Consider the following 17,661-nt stretch of genomic DNA (forward strand, 5'->3'; position numbering starts at 1 on the left):
TCAAACCATCCTGTCTGGCGTTGGCTCATTCGCTGGTCTCTGCAAGACCCAGCCTTCTGGGTGACAAGGGCTGGGCCACACCTGTTGGCCTGTAGTCATCTTACTCCAGGATCTCCCTGCCTGGCTTTGTGCAGCCCACACTCTGGCCTCGGTGATGTGATAGGGAGAGGTGACTTCAGCCCTCTCCAGCTCCATCCAGCCCTCCTGGAGCGCCTCCCAGAAAGAGACTTGGGAGGGAGTTTGTTGAGCAGATAAGGCACCAGGGGCCTGGATGACAGCAGTCAGGCCCAGGTATGGCCACAAGAGGGCAGCAGAGACCTTACTTCACCCATCTCGCTCTCGCTCTCACTTTCTTACTCTCTCACTCTCTTTCTGGTCTCCAGGAGGCCACCTTGAAGGCTAGCCTGGCCTTATCAAGGTATTTGCTCATCAGGCACCCATATGTGTTTTCAAGCAGTGTCTGCCCCCTGCCTATGGCCCCCACTCCCAGTGGTTTCCACAGAGGGTGTCCCGGGAGACTCTGGGTTCCCAGCAGGGTGCTGTGAGGGTCAAGGAGAGGCCCCTGAGTGTCCCTCCTGGGGGAGGAGAAGGAAGAGATGCTGCCCTCCAGGAGGTGGGGACAGGAGGGCTTGCGGGGAAAGCACCTGTCCCAAAGCCGCCGGCTCATACCCAGTGCACCTGTGGCCGTCTCATAGCCTTCTCCGTGGGCCTCAGTTCCCACACCTGTAAAACAGGGCAGGTGCAGGCACTGCACATTTCAAAGGGCTCTGCCAGCCCGTGGTTCTGTGGCCCAGAGTCACTGCTATATCAGGACCCCAGGAGGCAGGGGCAGCGCCCTCACTGTGTGAGCGAGGACACAGGGCTGCTGTCATGGCAGGGTGGCACCAGCAGTCCGTACTCACACTGTGCATGGCAGGCAGTCCACCAGCTGACCTTATGAGGCCTTGCAGCGGCGTCACACCACCCTTGGGGGCCGCAGGTGACCAGGAGCCCACATTCCTGGCCCCAGGTGGGGGGTGGCCGCTCCAGCTGAAGACATTGCCCGCATTCCTCTTCAAGGTCGGTGCCTTCCCAGGCCGGCCCTTAAACGTCCCTGGCAGCCAAGGCCACACTGGGAGGCGAAGCCAGCAGTCCAAGGTCAGGGGAGGGCAGCCCTGCCTGCCCAGGGGCATCTTTGGCCAAAAGGGTGGACAGCTCTGGCTGGTGTCTGTCGCGTGTAGGGAAGACCTGCCTGGCTAGGAGCTGGGGGTTGCCCCTCTGAGGGTCCGTGACGCGTCCTTGTTGGTGGCAGAGCCTGGTCTGCTAGTGGGAGTGAATCACCCCACCCCTCCCGCCGGGGTGCACAGGGTGAGACGCTGAGTCACGGCGGCTCCTCTGCGGGGGACCGTCCTTCACCCGGCAGGGCCTGGAGGCGGCGGGCCTACCCAGACCATCTGCCTGCAGGTCCCGCCTACACCTGGGCAGCCAGAGGGCTCGGCCAGCCCAGGGCAACAGCTGAGTGGGCAGGGGAGCGTGCTGAGCAGAGCCGGCCTTCCCTGCAGCCTTGTGGAAACCACTCACCTCCAGCAGGTGCAGCCTGACAAACCCTAGCACAGGCACCCAGCACGGGCCAGCCCAGGGAGCACTTGGAGCCATTCTGCGCTGTGAGGGAGGCAGGGAAGACTTGGGGCCACCGTGGGGTGCAGAGGAGGGAGCCATAGGCCAGACACAGGAGTAGAGTCAGATCCTACCATAGGGTGCACCAGACTGGCTCCTCCGGTACCAGGAGCGGTGAAATGGCCCTGGGTCCAGTGGAGCGCAGGAGACGTGACTCCCTGCACGCAAGCCCTAAGCGTGGTGCCCAGAAGGCCATGGCCGTGTGTCTCCTCATTCCTGCTCTGTGGGTGCCAAGGTACAGCCCTGGGCCAGCTCCATAGAGGTGGACAGGGCTGAGGGTGGCCTAGGGAACCCCCTGGAGCCCAGCAGAGGCCCCCACCTCCCTCTTCCCCAGGCCCTGAGAGCCTGCTCATTCCCAGACACCTCTCCTCTAAATCTCAGCCAAAACCCGCCCAGCGCCAAGAGGCCAAGCCCAGTTTGGGAGAAGACAGACAAGGCCTGCCTGGCCCAGGCCGGCTGCCACCACCCCAGCTCAGTGCCAGGGGCCTCCCGGCCCCAGACCATGGCCTGGGCAGGAGGTTCAGGAAAGAGCAGGAGTTGACACCAAGGCACTTGGGGTGCAGTGGAGATGGTAACACTTGGGCCTCAGTTTCCCTAGGGATCCCAATGCCTGTGCTAGCCAAACCACAGATGGTGGTATAGCCCAGAGATGGCGGGTGTGGGTGCCTGCCCCACGGTGCCCCAAATCTCCCCCCATGGGTGCTACCTGGCAGGAGAGCGGCCAGCAGTGAGCCCTCAGCCTGCAGGCTTGCAGCCAACCTGCAGGTGGACATGGGGGAGGAAGCTGGGTCCCCGGCAGGCCTGCTGGCACAGCGTTTGGGAGGGAGGAGCGCGGGGACCTGCCCCAGCACATCCAGGCCTACTGGCAGTCCTGAGTCACCCATCCAGCCAGGAGGGCAGGCTGGTGGTGACAGCGTCCCCGCCTCCCACGCAGGGGCCTCCCAGGAGAGCCCTCCTTCCTATAGCACCCCTGCCTTCGGTGCCCCCACTCCCAAAGGTGAGCTGTCCGGGTGCAGCACCCTGGCCCAGCGGTGCTGGACAGCCTACCTCAGCCACGGCCTGGGGTCCAGGCAGCCACCACCACGCACAGAGATGACCCGGGGTTCCGGTGCCCGGGCTCCGTGCCTGCCACCCTCCCGGCTGGAAGGTTCTAGCAGCAACCTCAGCTCCCTGGAATGAAACCTGAGAGTTGATCTCTGCCAAGTTCAGGGTCTCTGGCTGGCGGGTCAGGGGCTCCGTTCTCTGGCCACACTCAGCGCCAGCCCAGGGAAGAAGGTACCGTCTGGAACCCGGAGCTGTGTCCGGCTGCCCCTGGACTTGGTGGCCCCGTCCTGTTCTGTCTGCAGTGAGCCCCGGCACTCAGGCTTCGGACAAGGACAGGGAAGCGAAGGTTTCTCAGGAACCCATCATTAAGTGAACGCCTGGCCTGCCTGAGACCAGCCACCCGCCCACACACAGACCTGTGTCTGTCTCCCCTCCCCCTCAGCCAGGTGGGGCTGGGTGGGCAGACCTGATGGGGGCAAAGGGCTGCTGGGGAGGAAGGGGCTGGCAGGGGGTCCCCTTCCTTCTCCTCCCCCTCAGCTGTCCTGGAGCCCTCATTATTCGGCGGCCTGGAGTCCACAGGTGTGACCCCAAACCCACCCAGCCTGAGGTTTGGTGAAACCCAAGAGAGACAGATTTGAGCGCCAGCTCTGTGTCATGCACGAGAAGGGCAGACGGGGGCGAGGGGTGGGTCCTGCCCTTGCGTGCTGGTGGGAACATGGGTGCGTGCACGGGGACACACGCGCACGCACATGGCATGCACACATGCACGCAGGCACACACACACCCCGCTGGTGAAAGGGGGCTTTGGCAAGTTTCTTGGAGCTGTGGCAGGTGGGGGTGGGGGCCTGAGAGCAGGGAGCGCCTCAATGGGGCAGCTCAGGTCCCAGCGCGGGAGCCACCTGCAGGTGCTCTGGCCGCAGGACTGCGCAGCCCCGCCCCCCAGGGCAGGGTCCCCCAGGAAGGGGCTCCTAAAGCCTCACAAAGACAGGAATGGGGGTGCAGGAGACCCCGCCCAGAGCGCTCCTGGGGTGGGGACTTCAGGGACACTGAGCTTGAAGACAGAGAAGGTGGGGGAGGGGAGGGTGATGCCACGCCCCTCCTCATCAGCAGCTGGGACCACCTGGATGCCCGTAAGTACAGGGTGACCAGGGCAGGTGCGGCAGCCCTGGATCTCCACACAGGAGGAGGACCAGGGACCGAGAGGCTGGCGTGGCTAACAAACAACCAGGCCTGGGTCTCGGGGACTGTGGAGGTGACAGTGCAAAGCCCACTCGGGGACAGGCGTGGAGGCGGAGGCCATGAGCCGGAGCGTGGGCCATGGGGGAGGAACCAGAGGCCAGGGGCCAGGCCGGAGCATCTCCAAGTGAGACAGGAGCCAGCTGAGGGAGCACTGGCCGCCCCCAGGGGCGGGGCTGAAGATGAAAGAGATGCCAGAGGCCCCTCCCGGGCTAGGCTGAGGAGGCTGCTGACACGGTCACTGGCCGCTCACCACTCGGCTGCCATGTGAGGGGTGGAGGGTGGGAGGCCCGCCCGGACCCCCAGCCCGGACCGCAGGACGCCATTCTTCTGTCTGGGGCCTTGCAGCTAACAATCGTGTTGCATGCGCGCTCCTGGACAACCCTGGAGAACAGCCTGGGGGGTTAATTCAGTCCCTAACACACACACATGCACACACACACAGCAGGAAAGGCAGACCCAGGAGTCTTCTTCCTACACAAGGGCAGACAAGAGCCATTCACATCTTAGTGCGAATTAGTGGATCTCCTGGGACATTTTCCCTGCTCTGAGGGCGAAAGACAAGGCTGGAGGTTGGGATGTTGAGATAAACTACTCTCAAAGAGGCATAAGGAAAAGGCAAAACTCTGACAAATTCTGTGGACTGACTCTGTTCCTGAGGCTGGTCCCTTAGCCAAAGGAGCTTGGCCAGAGCAGAAGGGCTGGCGGGTCCAAGGGGGCCACCCATTCATTGCTTACCAACGCCTCTGAATGCCCACTTTGTGCGAGATGGCGGACACGGGGTGCGTGAGACAGATTCTCTGTGAACATCTCAACGTCTACCTGGAGAGTGAGGGCAGAGTGCTTAGTGACATTGCCATGGAGCTGGGACCTAAGGACGAGCACAGAGGAGCTGCTGCGGGAGGGGAGCAAGGGTGGAACCGCCCAGCCCAGCGTCCCCAGAGCCCTCCAGCCAGGAGGTCCTTGTGTCTCCTCACTCGATTCACCCTTGTCCAGCCGTGCCCAGGACACCTGACCTGGCCCCCGCCCTGTGACCACTGACAAAGCATTTATGAAATCTGGAGCCCAAAGCCCCATCATACAGATGAGGAAACTGAGGCCCAGGAAGGGAGGTGGTTTGCCCAAGATGAATACATCAAGGCCAGCTCACCTGGGCTCTCACCGGGCGAGATGCCCCCACCGTAATGCACACCCCCCGATACCAGGCAGTGAGCAGGCAGGCAGAGGGGTCGGACTCCACCCGAGCAGTGGGCACTCGGAAGCCAGGCCGAAGAGAGATGGAAGGCTCTGGTCAGGAGGGGCTCAGCCCACGCCCACAGCGCCACCCTTTCCAGGCAGGGTCGTGTAGAATTGCAGTGAATAGGCCGGCGCCGTGGCTTAACAGGCTAATCCTCTGCCTTGCGACGCCGGCACCCCGAGTTCTAGTCCCGGTCGGGGCGCCGGATTCTATCCCGGTTGCCCCTCTTCCAGGCCAGCTCTCTGCTATGGCCCGGGAAGGCAGTGGAGGATGGCCCAAGTCCTTGGGCCCTGCATCCGCATGGGAGACCAGGAGAAGCACCTGTCTCCTGCCTTCGGATCAGCGCAATGCGCCGGCCACAGCGACCATTGGAGGGTGAACCAACAGCAAAGGAAGACCTTTCTCTCTGTCTCTCTCTCTCACTATCCACTCTGCCTGTAAAAAAAAAAAAAAAAAAAAAGAAAAGAATTGCAGTGAATAGAGGGAAGGTTCAGCACCCGGTTGTCCAGCGTCAGAGGCCGCCTGCACCCCCCGCACGTGGACTCTCACTGTGAGTCACTCTCCTGAGTGTCAGGGGTTCATATCCATAGACAACTGAATGGAAAACGCAAATCCCGGGTGCTGCCCCCACCCACCCCCAGTGCACTGGGTACGGCTCCCTCCTGCCCTTTTTCTGCCCTGGGAAGAAAAGTCCAGTGTGCGTGCACTGTCCCATTGGAAAATGCAAACCCTCTGGACACACACAGAGGGGAACGCCTGTCCCCTCCCCATGAGAAAGCTTGGCGCACGCTCACCCCATGGGCACTGAGGGCGCCATTAAACTCAGGGGCTCCGTTTCACTGGCTCACGCCCACCAAGCCCCGCAGGTGAAGCTGGGAGGCCTGGGGCGGCTCCCCGGCCTCAGCGAAGCGCCATCAGTGGCCTGCTTTGGACCCGCACTGGCATCTTCTGCCTCTCCACCTGGCCCTGTTCCCCCACAGGCAATGAGCAGCAGGGCAAAGGGCGCTGTGGCTGCTTGTCTGTCTCCCCTCCTTCACGTCTCTGGAACCAGCAGGCACGGTGCAGTTGTCAGGAGCGGGCCCGGGAGTCATGTCCCCAGCCACCTCCCGGGTCTCTGGCACTGGGGTCACGGGGTCCTGCGCGAGGGCTTCATGTCCACACCTGAAGCTGGGAGGGCAGCAGGCCCCTCCCCTGGAGTCCCGCCTCCCCCCTGCCCTCAGCAGACTGGGCACCCCTGCAGCACGCATCCGGCCCCTGTGCACCTTGGGTTCTCCAAATATGTGCCCCGGCAGTCTGCCGTTCTGTGCTTCTGTGACCCCTCACCCCCACGCCACCCCAGGGACTCAGGCGTGGCTGGGGCCAGGGAGGAGCGGAGCAGGCCATGGTGGGGGCAGGCGTTGCCCGGCCATCTGCCGGCTGCCCTGAGGCCCGGAGGGAGGGTGTGGTGCCCGCCCTGCCTGCTGAGCGAGGGCAGGTTTGGAAGGAGGCTTAGGAAGGGCGTGGTGGGGCCGCCACCTCTGTGCTCTGGTGCGCTGGACAACAGAGGCGCGCCTACCAGCTTCCTCTGCACAGCCAGCCGGGGCAGGCCACTTCCCCAGTGGCCAGGCCTCCCTGCTCCATTGCGCGATCACTCCAAGCCCCTTCGCAGGTGTGGGCAGAGCTGGACCCTCCTTCCTCCCCTCCATGAGCCCAGCCTTGGTGGTGGTAGACAGAGAGAACACTGGAGCCAAATCCCGCTCACCCTGGAGCTGCGAGGACCAGGGTGGGGCCCAGCTGGCCAGGGCCCGGGTCTCCCCCAGCCTCCCTCCCAGAGGGATGGGGCAGACAATGGCCGTGACTCATCCAGAAGCCATCTTCCCATTCCCACCCCTGCAGCCCAGCCCAGGACAGTCCAGCTTGTTCCCCGCGGGGCTAACGACCAGCTGTCCTGTGTCGCAGCCAGTCCTGTGTCTGCCTATCCACTGCAACCTCAGATGAGGGCCCATGGGGCACGGAGGAGTTGGGGTGACCCCAGCAGGCCCATGGTCCAGACCCTGTGAGCCATGGGGCACGGAGGAGTTGGGGCGACCCCGGCAGACCCATGGTCCAGACCCCTGTGAGCCATGCCCTCCCCTCCCCAAGCGCTGTCCTGTCTTCAGCCCTTCCTGCCTGCTAGGGGTCCCCTCCTGAGAGACCAAACACAGGGAGCAGCGGGGAGTCCCCTCCCCTCCATCTGGGACTGGGATGGGGCTCACTGTTAGAAAGCACTTCCTCTAGTCCCGGTCGGGGTGCCAGGTTCTGTCCCGGCTGCTCCTCTTCCAGTCCGGCTCTCTGCTGTGGCCCGGGGGAAAGCAGTGGAGGATGGCCCAAGTGCTTGGGCCCTGCACCCGCATGGGAGACCAGGAGGAAGCACTTTGGCTCCTGACTTCGGATTGGTGCAGTGCACCGGCCTTAGCGGCCATTTGGGGGGTGAATCAACGGAAGGAAGACCTTTCTCTCTGTCTCTTTCTCTCTCACTGTCTAACTTTGCCTGTCAAAAAAAAAAAAAAAAAAAAGCACTTCCTTTGGCTGAATCATTGCCTTCCTCTCTGTGGGAGCCTCATGGCAACACTTCAATCGATGCCCAATCCCCATCCACCCTATACCCTTTGCTCAGAACCAAACACCCTCCCTCCTCCCATCATTCCTCGTAGCAGCCTGGCCTGTGTCCTCGGGAAATGCTTCCACCTATCCCGACTCTCCCGACAGCAAGGTCTGCTCTGAGCGTGGTGCCCCAGCCAAGCTCAGTCCGCAGAGAGGAGTCCGCACGCGTCACCCCCGAGGCTTGCACCTGTACACCTGTGAATCCGGTTGCCTTGCTGCCTGCGCTGAACGCAGCATCGAGGAAAACCTGCCTGGGTGGAACCTGCTCAGGTCACACAGGATCCGGAGGCCCCTCTGCCTGCCTGGACCAGGGTGGGGGTGGGGGCTGTGGTTCTTGGTCAATGACTCTCCATGGAGGGAGTCATGGCTCTTACCAGGTTTTCAGCTGGTGATGAAAAGTCTGCCTCTGCTTCTTACTCACAAATTCTGCACCTGCCCCCAGGACTCCCCACAGACCTGACACCAGGTTAAATGCCCCGTAGATGTCGGAGAAAAAAAATTAATGGTCAGCTCTGTGGCACAGCCGGTTAATCACCACTGGCATCCAATATTGGCGCACCTGTTCCCGTCCCAGCGGCTCTGCTACTGATCCAGCTCCCTTCTAACACACCTGGGAAGCAGTCGATGGTGGTCTAACTGCCTGGGCCCCCGCCACCCACATGGGAGACCTGGATGGAGTTCCAGTCTCCTGGCTTTGGCCTGGCCCAGCCCTGGCCGTTGCAGCCATCTGGGGAGCGAAGCAGTGGCTGGAAGATCTTCCTCTTTCTCTTTCTCTCTCTGCCTTTCAATTAAATGTTTAATGAGGACACCACACCCTCCCTGCCAGCCAGGCACCGTGTTTCTCTTTCTGGGAGTTTCTTAGAGTTTCCCTTGTTGACCAGAGTGAGGGCGAGGATGGGGTGCAGGGTGTGTCCCCGGCCCTCCTCCCTCAGTGCTCTTAACTGGGAAAAAGGGCCCTTCTCCCACGGGCCACTGCTGTGCCTCTCTGTTTATTTCTGGTCCCAAATAGGCCTTCCTGTTCCCCAGCCACCCCAGCTCGTCCCCGTGTGCAGCCCCACCCAGATCTCGAGATTCGCTCCAGACAGCCGGAACCGAAGCACACACACACATTTTTAGCAGAGCAGGAGGGGATGACCTCACTGCCTTGTGTCTTTGGTCCTCCAGGGATTTCGGCCCTCCCCTGCCCTCCCCTGCCCTCCGCCCACACCCACCAGGGGTCACTTCCTCCTCTGAACACCACCATTCACACCCAGGTTCGCTTTCTGTGTCTTTGGCTCACCCTGCCCGGGTTTCTCGGAGACCTGCTCCGAGTCCTTGGACGGCGTGTCCATCCTCGCCCGGGTCAGAATCCCAAGATCTGACTCACTCTCTTCCTTTTGTCTAATCTAAATCTCTCCTGCTGTTAGGTTTCCCGGATTTAGCAAACAAAAGTACAAGACACCCATTTCAATTTGTTTTTTCTTCGTTTTGTTTTAAAGATGTATTTATTTACTTTGAAAGTCAGAGTTACAGGGAGAGAGGGAAAGAGAGGAGAGAGAGATCTTCCTATCTGCCGGTTCACTCCCTAGATGACTTCAACAGTCAGCACTGGGCCAGGCTGAAGCCAGGGGCCAGGAGCCAGGAGCTTCTTCAGGGTCTCCCACGTGGGTACAGGGGCCCAAGGACTTGGGCCATTTTCTGCTGTTTTTCCCAGGCCATAGCAGGGAGCTGGATCAGAAGTGGAGCAGCCAGGACTTGAACTGGCTGGCGCTCCTATGGGATGCCAGCATCGCAGGTGGCAGCTTAACCCACTGTGCCACGGCATCGGCCCCCTCCCATTTAAATTTGAATTCCAGATAAACAATGGCTCATTTTTAAAGTTAAGCATGTCCCAAGCAATACTATGCTAAAAAATTATTCACAGTCTGAAGTTCCAAAGTACGTGGTGTCCTCGATAGGATGTGGCAGTCCTCCCTGCTGTGTCCCTTCTCAGGACAGCGGAAGTCCTCAGACATTTTGATCTGAGGATCTCTTCACACTTTTATTTTTAAAAAGATTTATTTATTTATTTGAAAGTCAGAGTTACACAGAGAAGGAGAGACCAACAGAGAGAGAGAGAGAGAGAGAGAGAGAGAGAGAGAGAGGTCTTCCATCCTATGGTTCACTCCCCAGTTGGCCGCAACGGCCGGAGCTGGACCAATCCAAAGCCAGGATCCAGATGCTTCTTCCAGGTCTCCCACGTGGGTGCAGGGGCCCAAGGACTTGGGCCATCTTCTACTGCTTTCCCAGGCCACAGCAGAGAGCTGGATCAGAAGTGGAGCAGCTGGGACTCGAACGGGTGCCCATATGGGATGCCAGCACTGCAGGCGGCGGCTTTACCCGCTATACCACAGTCTCGGCCCCTCTTCGCACTCTTGAAACCTGAGGACAGGGGCAGGTATTGGGACCTAGTGATTGGCTGCCTGCCACTTGGACACACACATCCCACTTCAGAGTGCCAGTTGTAGTCCTGGCTCCTCTGCTTCCAATCCAGCTTCCTGCTGACACAGTCTGGGAGGCAGCGTGTGATGGCTCAGGACCTTGGGCCCCTGCCACCCAGGTGGAAGACCTGGATGGAGTTCCTGGCTCCTGGTTTCAGCCCTACGCACCCCTGTGTGCTGTGGACATCAGGGAGTGAACCAGCAGAGGGAAGATAGCTTTCTGGGGCCAGCGCTGTGGTATAGGAGCTGAAGCTGCTGCCTGCAGGGCTGGCATCCCACATGGGCGCCGGTTCAAATCCCAGTTATTCCACTTCTGATCCAGCTCCCTCCTAATGCATCTGAGAAAGCAGTGGAAGACGGTCAGGTGCCTGAGCTCCTACACCCACGTGGGAGACCCAGATGAAGCTCCTGGCTCCTGGCTTCGGCCTGGCTCAGTTCTGGCATTGTGGCCATCTGGGGAGTGAACCAGTGGATGGAAGATTCTTTCTCTCTCTCTCTCTCTTTCCCTCTCTGCCTCTGCCTCTCTAACTCTTTCAAATAAATTAAATTAATCTTTTTAGGAAAAAAGACATCTTTCATCATTCTGCCTTTCAAATAAAAGAAAATTAAAAACCTTTGGAAAATGAGTTGTGAGGCTGGCGTTGTGGTGGGTTAAGCTGCTGCTTGTGACCCTGGAAGGCTGACTCAAGTCTTGGCTGCTCCACTTCCCATCCAGCTCCCTCTTAATGCGTCTGGGAAAGCAGCAGAACACGGCCCAAGTGCTTGGCCCCTACCATTCACAGGGGAGATCCAGACGCAGCTCCAGGCCCCTTTCTGGCTTTGGCTTGGCCCAGCCCAGGCCATCTGGGGAGTGAAGTAGCAAATGGAAAATCTCCCTCACTGTTTCTGTCAGTCTGCCTTTCAAATAAATACCTTAAAGGGGGGGGGGGCTCTAATCAGGTATAGCCTCTGAAAAGATTTGGGGAACCCCGGGGGTCCCAGGGCCGCACTTTGGGAACCGGTGCTCTAGCACAGAAACTTCCATGGTGGTTAGCATCCTTGGCTAAGTCGATTTTGGATGGGGGTAGGGTGATCCCACACATAAAATTTCACGTGATTCGAAGCTGGTTCTTATTGCTGGGGTAAGTGGTGGGGCTGGGGGAGGCTGAGGCTGATCTCCACTAGTGTCCTAGCGTGGATGGAGGCTCAGGCCCAGAGATTGCCCCAGCGGTCCTAGACAAGGAACACACAGCTCACAGGGCGGCCCAAGCTGAGCAGCAGTGGTGGCTCTGTCCTCCCTCTAAGAGACATCTAGAGAAAGTCACCCTCTCCGGTCGGGATGACCAGACTGGATGAGGCTGTGGGAGCTCCTGCTCCGTGGGAAGCAGGGTCCCGAGCCTGCCCCACGACTGAGGATGGGAGCCGACCAGCTCTGCCTCCCACGTTTCTGCTCATCCAGACCCTCACTCAGCCGTCGGCGCAGGCTTGGGAAGAGCAAAGCCAACCTGCTTGCAGCAAAGGACTCTAGACTCAGCCACAGCCGAGGGCCCTCCAGGTGGACCCTGCCTAGAGGCTCAGGCCCCCAGAGCCCCGCAGTTAGGGGGCTTAGGCCTTGAGTGACCAGAGTATGGGCTGAGATGCAGGCGGGTCCCTAACCACCAGCGCAAGGGGCTTGCACATCTCCCTGCGGCTTCTCTGTAGCAGCCCACGCCCTCACCCAGTCACCCCGAGCTGTTAACAACCATCCTGTGGGTGTTCATTTACAACTCCAGCTTTATGGTAGAGAAATTCCTGGAGGGAGGGGACCACATCCAAATGGCTTCAGTATTTTCCATGGCACCCAGAACAATAGTGAGGTCTCAGCAAATGCTGATGGGTTTATTAAGGGATGGGTTTTCACTGATTTAACGATCAGATTCCCCTTCGTAAACCAGGGGCTGGGGCCAGGAAAGCAGGAGGAGGCCCTCCGTGAACACAGGCAGCCATTGAGTAGCTGCGCTCGCTGCCTGGTCTTCCTGGGTGAGCTACTGCTTAGCAAGCACGCTCGTGTGTCGTCCGCAAATCCTTATGACAACATGGTGGGCGTGCGGGGACTGGGAAGGTGACTCTCGAAGTGACTGCCGTGTGCTCGGGGGACAGAAAGGACGTGCACACCCAGGAGGTTGTCTCCACAGCGTCGAAGGGGAAGGGTATCCTGACAGTGACGCCCAGGGACCGAGTCCTGGCCCAGAGGCCACACCACCACTGAGAGGCTCCGCAGGTGCCGCAGCCCAGCTCTCTGCTCTCCCTGTGAACTCGGCCCTGGACGGCCCTGGACGTAGGGTCCCCTGGGGTGAAATTGCCCAGAGGCCGCGAATGGGCTCATCAGCTGGTTTGGCAGCAGTGTCGGTCTTTGCCAATCAGTAGTCAGTACTTGTTAATCAGCACTCAGTACTTATCAATCAGTACTCAGTACTCATCAATTAGTACTCAGTACTTGTCCATCAGTACTCAGTAGTCGTTAATCAGTACCACCCTGGCCACCAAGCCTCCCTGCCCACAAGCAAGGTTTTTTTTTTCTTTTTTTTTCTTTTAAGATGTGTGGATGTATTTGAAAATCAGAGTTACAGAGAGAAAGACAGATCTTCCATCCTCTGGTTCACTCCCCAGATGGCCACAAAGGCCAACGCTAGGCTTGGCCAAAGCCAGGAGCCAGGAGTTTCGTCTGGGTCTCCCACATGGGTGCAGGGGCCCAAGCACCTGGGATGCTTTTCCCAGGCCATTAGCAGGGAGCTGGATCAGAAGTGGAGCAGCTGGGAGACCAACCGGCACCTGCACGGCTGTGGCTTTACCTGCTACACCACAGCGCCAGCCCCACAGGCAAGGTTTCTAAGCGGTGAAATGAGGCCCAGACCCCAGGTAAAAAGGCCTTGAGGTGAGCCAGGTCCGCAGGCAGGCCAGGCTGCTCTTCCCCGGCAGCAGCCGCCGCTCCAATGATTTTCCCACTCAGAGCACTGGGCACTGGCTGCAGGCAGACCAAAGCAGGGGTCCCTGAGCAGAGAGGGGGCTCCTGGCAGTGGCTGGCATGCTGTGATGTGAAGCCCTACGGAGCAGGGAACCTGGAGCCGGGGGTCACAAAGCCTGGGGCTCCAAATCCCATGGGGGAGAGCTTGGCCAGGTCCCAGAAGGGACGGTGTTCAGTCCTGCTGCAGAGGTCCCCCAGGGGCCAGGGCCTGGGTCAGTGCAGCCTGCAGCCCGCGCTCTGATCTCAAGGAGCAGGGAGGAGGTGGAGCTGGCCAGACCTAGCAGAACACTTCCACCAGGAAGTGGGGGCTCAGCCTCCCTCTGCAGCTGGGAAAATCCTGGCCGGCAGCTGTCTGTTTATCAGGGAAGCTGAGTCAGCCTGGAACCCAGCTCCTCAAAAGCTCTGCTATTTCTAGAATTCCATCCGGTCGCAGCCTCCCTCCTCTCCGGGAAATTCCCCTGGGGGAGAGGGGCACGGAGGAGATGGCCCTGTCCGCCAGTCTGGAACCTGCAGCTGGGCTTTTGCCCATTTATGGCCTGGGAGCCCCTCCTCCAGCCGGATGACTCATCCCCCGGCTGACCTGTGGGCCCCTGCACAGAGGAGATGGGGAAACTGAGAAGGTGGGATTAGCTCAGGGCAGGGGTGGAGAGAGCAGGGACAACTGAGACTACGGAGCAGGACCAGGGATTCCTTTGTGCAGAGTTGGGGGGAGTGGGCATTTCAGAGGCCCCAGGAGAAAGAGCGAGGTTTCCCGCCGCCGGGCGAAATTCCTCCAGAGGCTGTGGCTCCCTAGAGGCGGCCTCTGGGCCCTGGCCTAGAGCAAGTCCTCAGGCCCTGTGGGACAGAGCCACTCGCCGCGCCTCACCTGTGAAAACGCAGAGTGCTGGGCCCCGGCCGGGCTGTGCTTAGGCTCCCCAGGGATCTGTAGCAGGTTCTGGGGCGCAGGTCCGAGCCTCAGGAGGCCTCTGTGAGCCCAGCCCCTCAGCGGGCCAGCCTCGGAGGCAGCGTCCTTGGTCCAAGGGTGACCTTTCTAACGTTCTTATGAGATCTGTGATTGGCTTTGAAAATATGCAGCTGTGGAATTTCAAAGTCGAGGGTGGGGGCTGGCGCTAGGTGCAGCGGGTTAAGCCACAGCCTGTAAGGCTGCCACCCCATCTGGGCACTGGTTCGTGCCAAGTCCCACCTGCTCTATTTCCAATCCAACTCCTTGCTAATGCGCCTGGGAAAAACAGTAGACGACAGCCCAAATGCTTGGGCCCCTGCGCCCATGGGGGAGACCCGGAAAAAGCTCCTGGCATCAGCCTGGCCCAACCCTGGGCATTGTGGCCATTTGGGGGACCGGAGGATGGAAGATGTGTGTGTGTGTGTGTGTGTGTCCCTTTCTGTCTCTAACTCTGCCTTTCAAATACATAATCACAGTTTTCCAGAAGAAAAAGAAGCAGGAGGGTCCTGAGAAGTCCCTGTCCTGCATAGACAGAAGCGGAGTCCCGGAGCGGCCAACCTCTGGGAACGATCCCCACTCCGCACCGGCTTGCTCCTCCCATCCTTGAAAGCCGGGCCCAGCGAGGCAAGGCCTAACCCCGGGGCTCAGCATCACGGCCTCCCTGGCGTCTTTACAAGCAACGAGCCAGCTGTGGAAGGGACTGCTTTCCTAGCAATAAAACCCGAGAACCCCTAGAGCGGGGAGGAGCAGCGATGATCCCGATCCTCGAAGTTTCACACGAAGCAGTAACTCTTTCTAGCAACAGCTCCCGAATCTCTAGCCCAAATCTTCCCCCAGCTCCAGTGCCTGTATGCCTTTATCTTGTCAGTCTAAGTGCCCGGAGCCTACCCCACACCTCAAACCTGCGAGCAGACACTGATCCTCACTCCAGGTTGCAAGCCGAGCCTCATGGAGCGACTCCGGGCCCCTGCCCTTCACTCCCCACGTCCAATGCCAACGCCAGCCCTCACTTCTTTACTGCTTCTTCTCCAGTCCAAGCACCATCGTCTCTTTCCAGGACGGGCTCCCTGCTGGGGCCACTTGCTTCCAAGTTAGCTCCTTGTACACCCATTCTCAACAAGCGGCTGGAGAATGCTGGGTCTCGGGGCCCTCCACCCGTGATGAACCATGCTTATTCTTCCAGGCCACTACCACCCCACCCCTGCCACTTCCTACTCCTGCTTCAGGAATGCCCAGGCTCAGGGCAGGCGCTGAGGTGCCGTGGGTCAAGTCACCACTTGGGACAACCGCATCCTATATTGGAGTGCAAGTTTGAGTCCCTGCCACTCCACCTCTGATCCTGCTTCTTGCTAAGACGCACCCTGGGAGGCAGCAGATGATGGCCAAAGATGGGTCCCTGCCACCCACGTGGGAGAGCTACATGGATGGAGTTCCTGGCTCCTGGCTTCAGACTGCCTCAACCCTGTCTGTTGTGGGCACTGGGGGAGTGACCCAGTGACTGGAAGAACTCCTCTCTCACTCTCCCTCTGCCTTGCAAATAAATGAAAATAAACAAGCAGTAAATAGAAACACCCAGGCTCTTCAGCCAGTCCTTTGTCCTGGGCTGGTCCTGCAGGCGAGGTGTGCTCTTAGCTGAGTCACTGCCTGGCAGGGCTGAGGCCGCTCCAGGAGGCGCACAGCCCACTGCAGGTTCTATGGGGGCTGCCGCTTCCCACACATCTGGGCCGCTCTGGGCTCCCCTTTCTCCTCATCCCACCAGGAGGGGGTCCCCCAAGGGTCTGCCGGATGGAGCAGAGGAAGTGCAGGTCCCCCTGACATGCGTGCGCTGACTGTGCCTGCCTCCCTGCGCACAGGGAAGCCTCGGTACCGCTGAGCCGAGCGAGCGTGCTCCCATTATTCGGCTGCCTGCGCCTGCACCTGCCCGGGGAGTTCAGAAGGCCCGCTCCTCCCCTCTCCCAGGTTGCCCTCCCACCGCCACTTGTTGTCTGCGTTCGTCACATTCCGGAAGCACTGATGTGGCACTAAATATTCCTGCAGCTTCAGCCTTTCCCCCTGGGGCCCAGCGTCCTCTCTGAGCCTTCTTTCTGGAATGTTTTTGGTATGAAGCATCCTGGCAGGTGAGGTTCAGGATCCGGCGGCCTCAAGTCCAGGTCCCTTTGGAGCTGAGGTCATAGATATTCTCTTTCCACCGGGACACACCTCCCTGACCAGCCCTCCCTTGAGGAGGTTAAGCAAACGGACCACAGGGGGACACAAACCTCAGGACCAAACACCTGGGGGTTCCCCCAACCCTGCTGAGCCAGAGCTGATGGAAGGGACTGAGCCCTCCTCCTCCCCCCCTCATCCCGCACTCAGGTTCCCATTGGACTCAGGCCCTCGCTTCACGGTGAGCCCCCTCTTGTCACCCCCACCACCGCCCTTTCAGCTTCTCCCTGGGCCCACTCACTGCCCTCTTCCCTGGCTCCCTCTTGGGGGAAATGGCTATATTCCCGTGCCTGGAAAAGGGCTTGGCGTGTCAGAGAGGCCCAGTCAATATCTACAGTTCCATTCCCTTCTATTCCTTTATTCCATTCTCCAAACCCAAGCCCGCTCCGTGGGCTCCGGCCCCCCAAGACTGGCAGCTCCCAGGTCTGGGTGGAGGCCTGGTGTTGCCACTTGCTCGGCTGGACAGACTACAGCTTTCTGAGCCCCTGTCTTCTGAGCTGGCAATGCGAGGAGAGCGTGCAGTGAGAGCCCTCACGAGCGCCCCCCAAGGGCACTCACGGCTGGCGGTGCCTGTGCTGTCCCGGACCTGGACTAAGGACACTTTCTCGGCTTAGCTCACTGATAGGCGCGCTTCCTAGCCCTCCGGTGCACAGCCTCCTGGCTTTGTGGTCCACGCCCACAGTAGGGCTTCATTCGGAAGGGGAATGAATGAATGAATGAATGAGCACCTGACCTCTGCAGCTGCATGGGGTAGAGACCCGCCCCGGGGCTTCACTGGGGTTACCGGCCGCCTGGCCCAGAGTCCCAGCACTCCCGCATCGGACGTGAGAGCTGTCAGGCCCAGAGCTCCCCAGGCTGTGGCCTAAGCAATTTCTTCTTGGTGCTGCCATCTGGACCCCAGAGTTGCTTCGCCCCTCCCCAAACTCAGTGACTTTGCCAGCTCTCTGGGCAGAGGGACAGGAGTGCTGTGGCACAGGGCACAGGGGCTGGCCAGCACCAGGGACCTGGGAACACCAGAGCGGGTCAGGGTTGGGGCTGGAGCCTGCTTGGGGCCGGAGCCAGCCGGCTGCCAGCCCCAGACTTTGTCCTCATCCTCTCCGGCGTCCACAGCCCTCGGAGCCTGGGAGTTTCTCAATGGAGCTGGCGTGCCGGGAATGCTCTGCAGGGGGCCGAGGGGGCGGGCCGTGGGGGGGGGCGGACATTCCATGCATTCCTGACTTCCTCTAGGAGTCTGGCAGAGGGGGTGGGGGAGGGGAGAAGCTGCCAGGCACTGGAG

This window comes from Lepus europaeus, chromosome 14 (genome assembly GCF_033115175.1).
Source record: "Lepus europaeus isolate LE1 chromosome 14, mLepTim1.pri, whole genome shotgun sequence".
NCBI classification, from domain to species: Eukaryota; Metazoa; Chordata; class Mammalia; order Lagomorpha; family Leporidae; genus Lepus; species Lepus europaeus.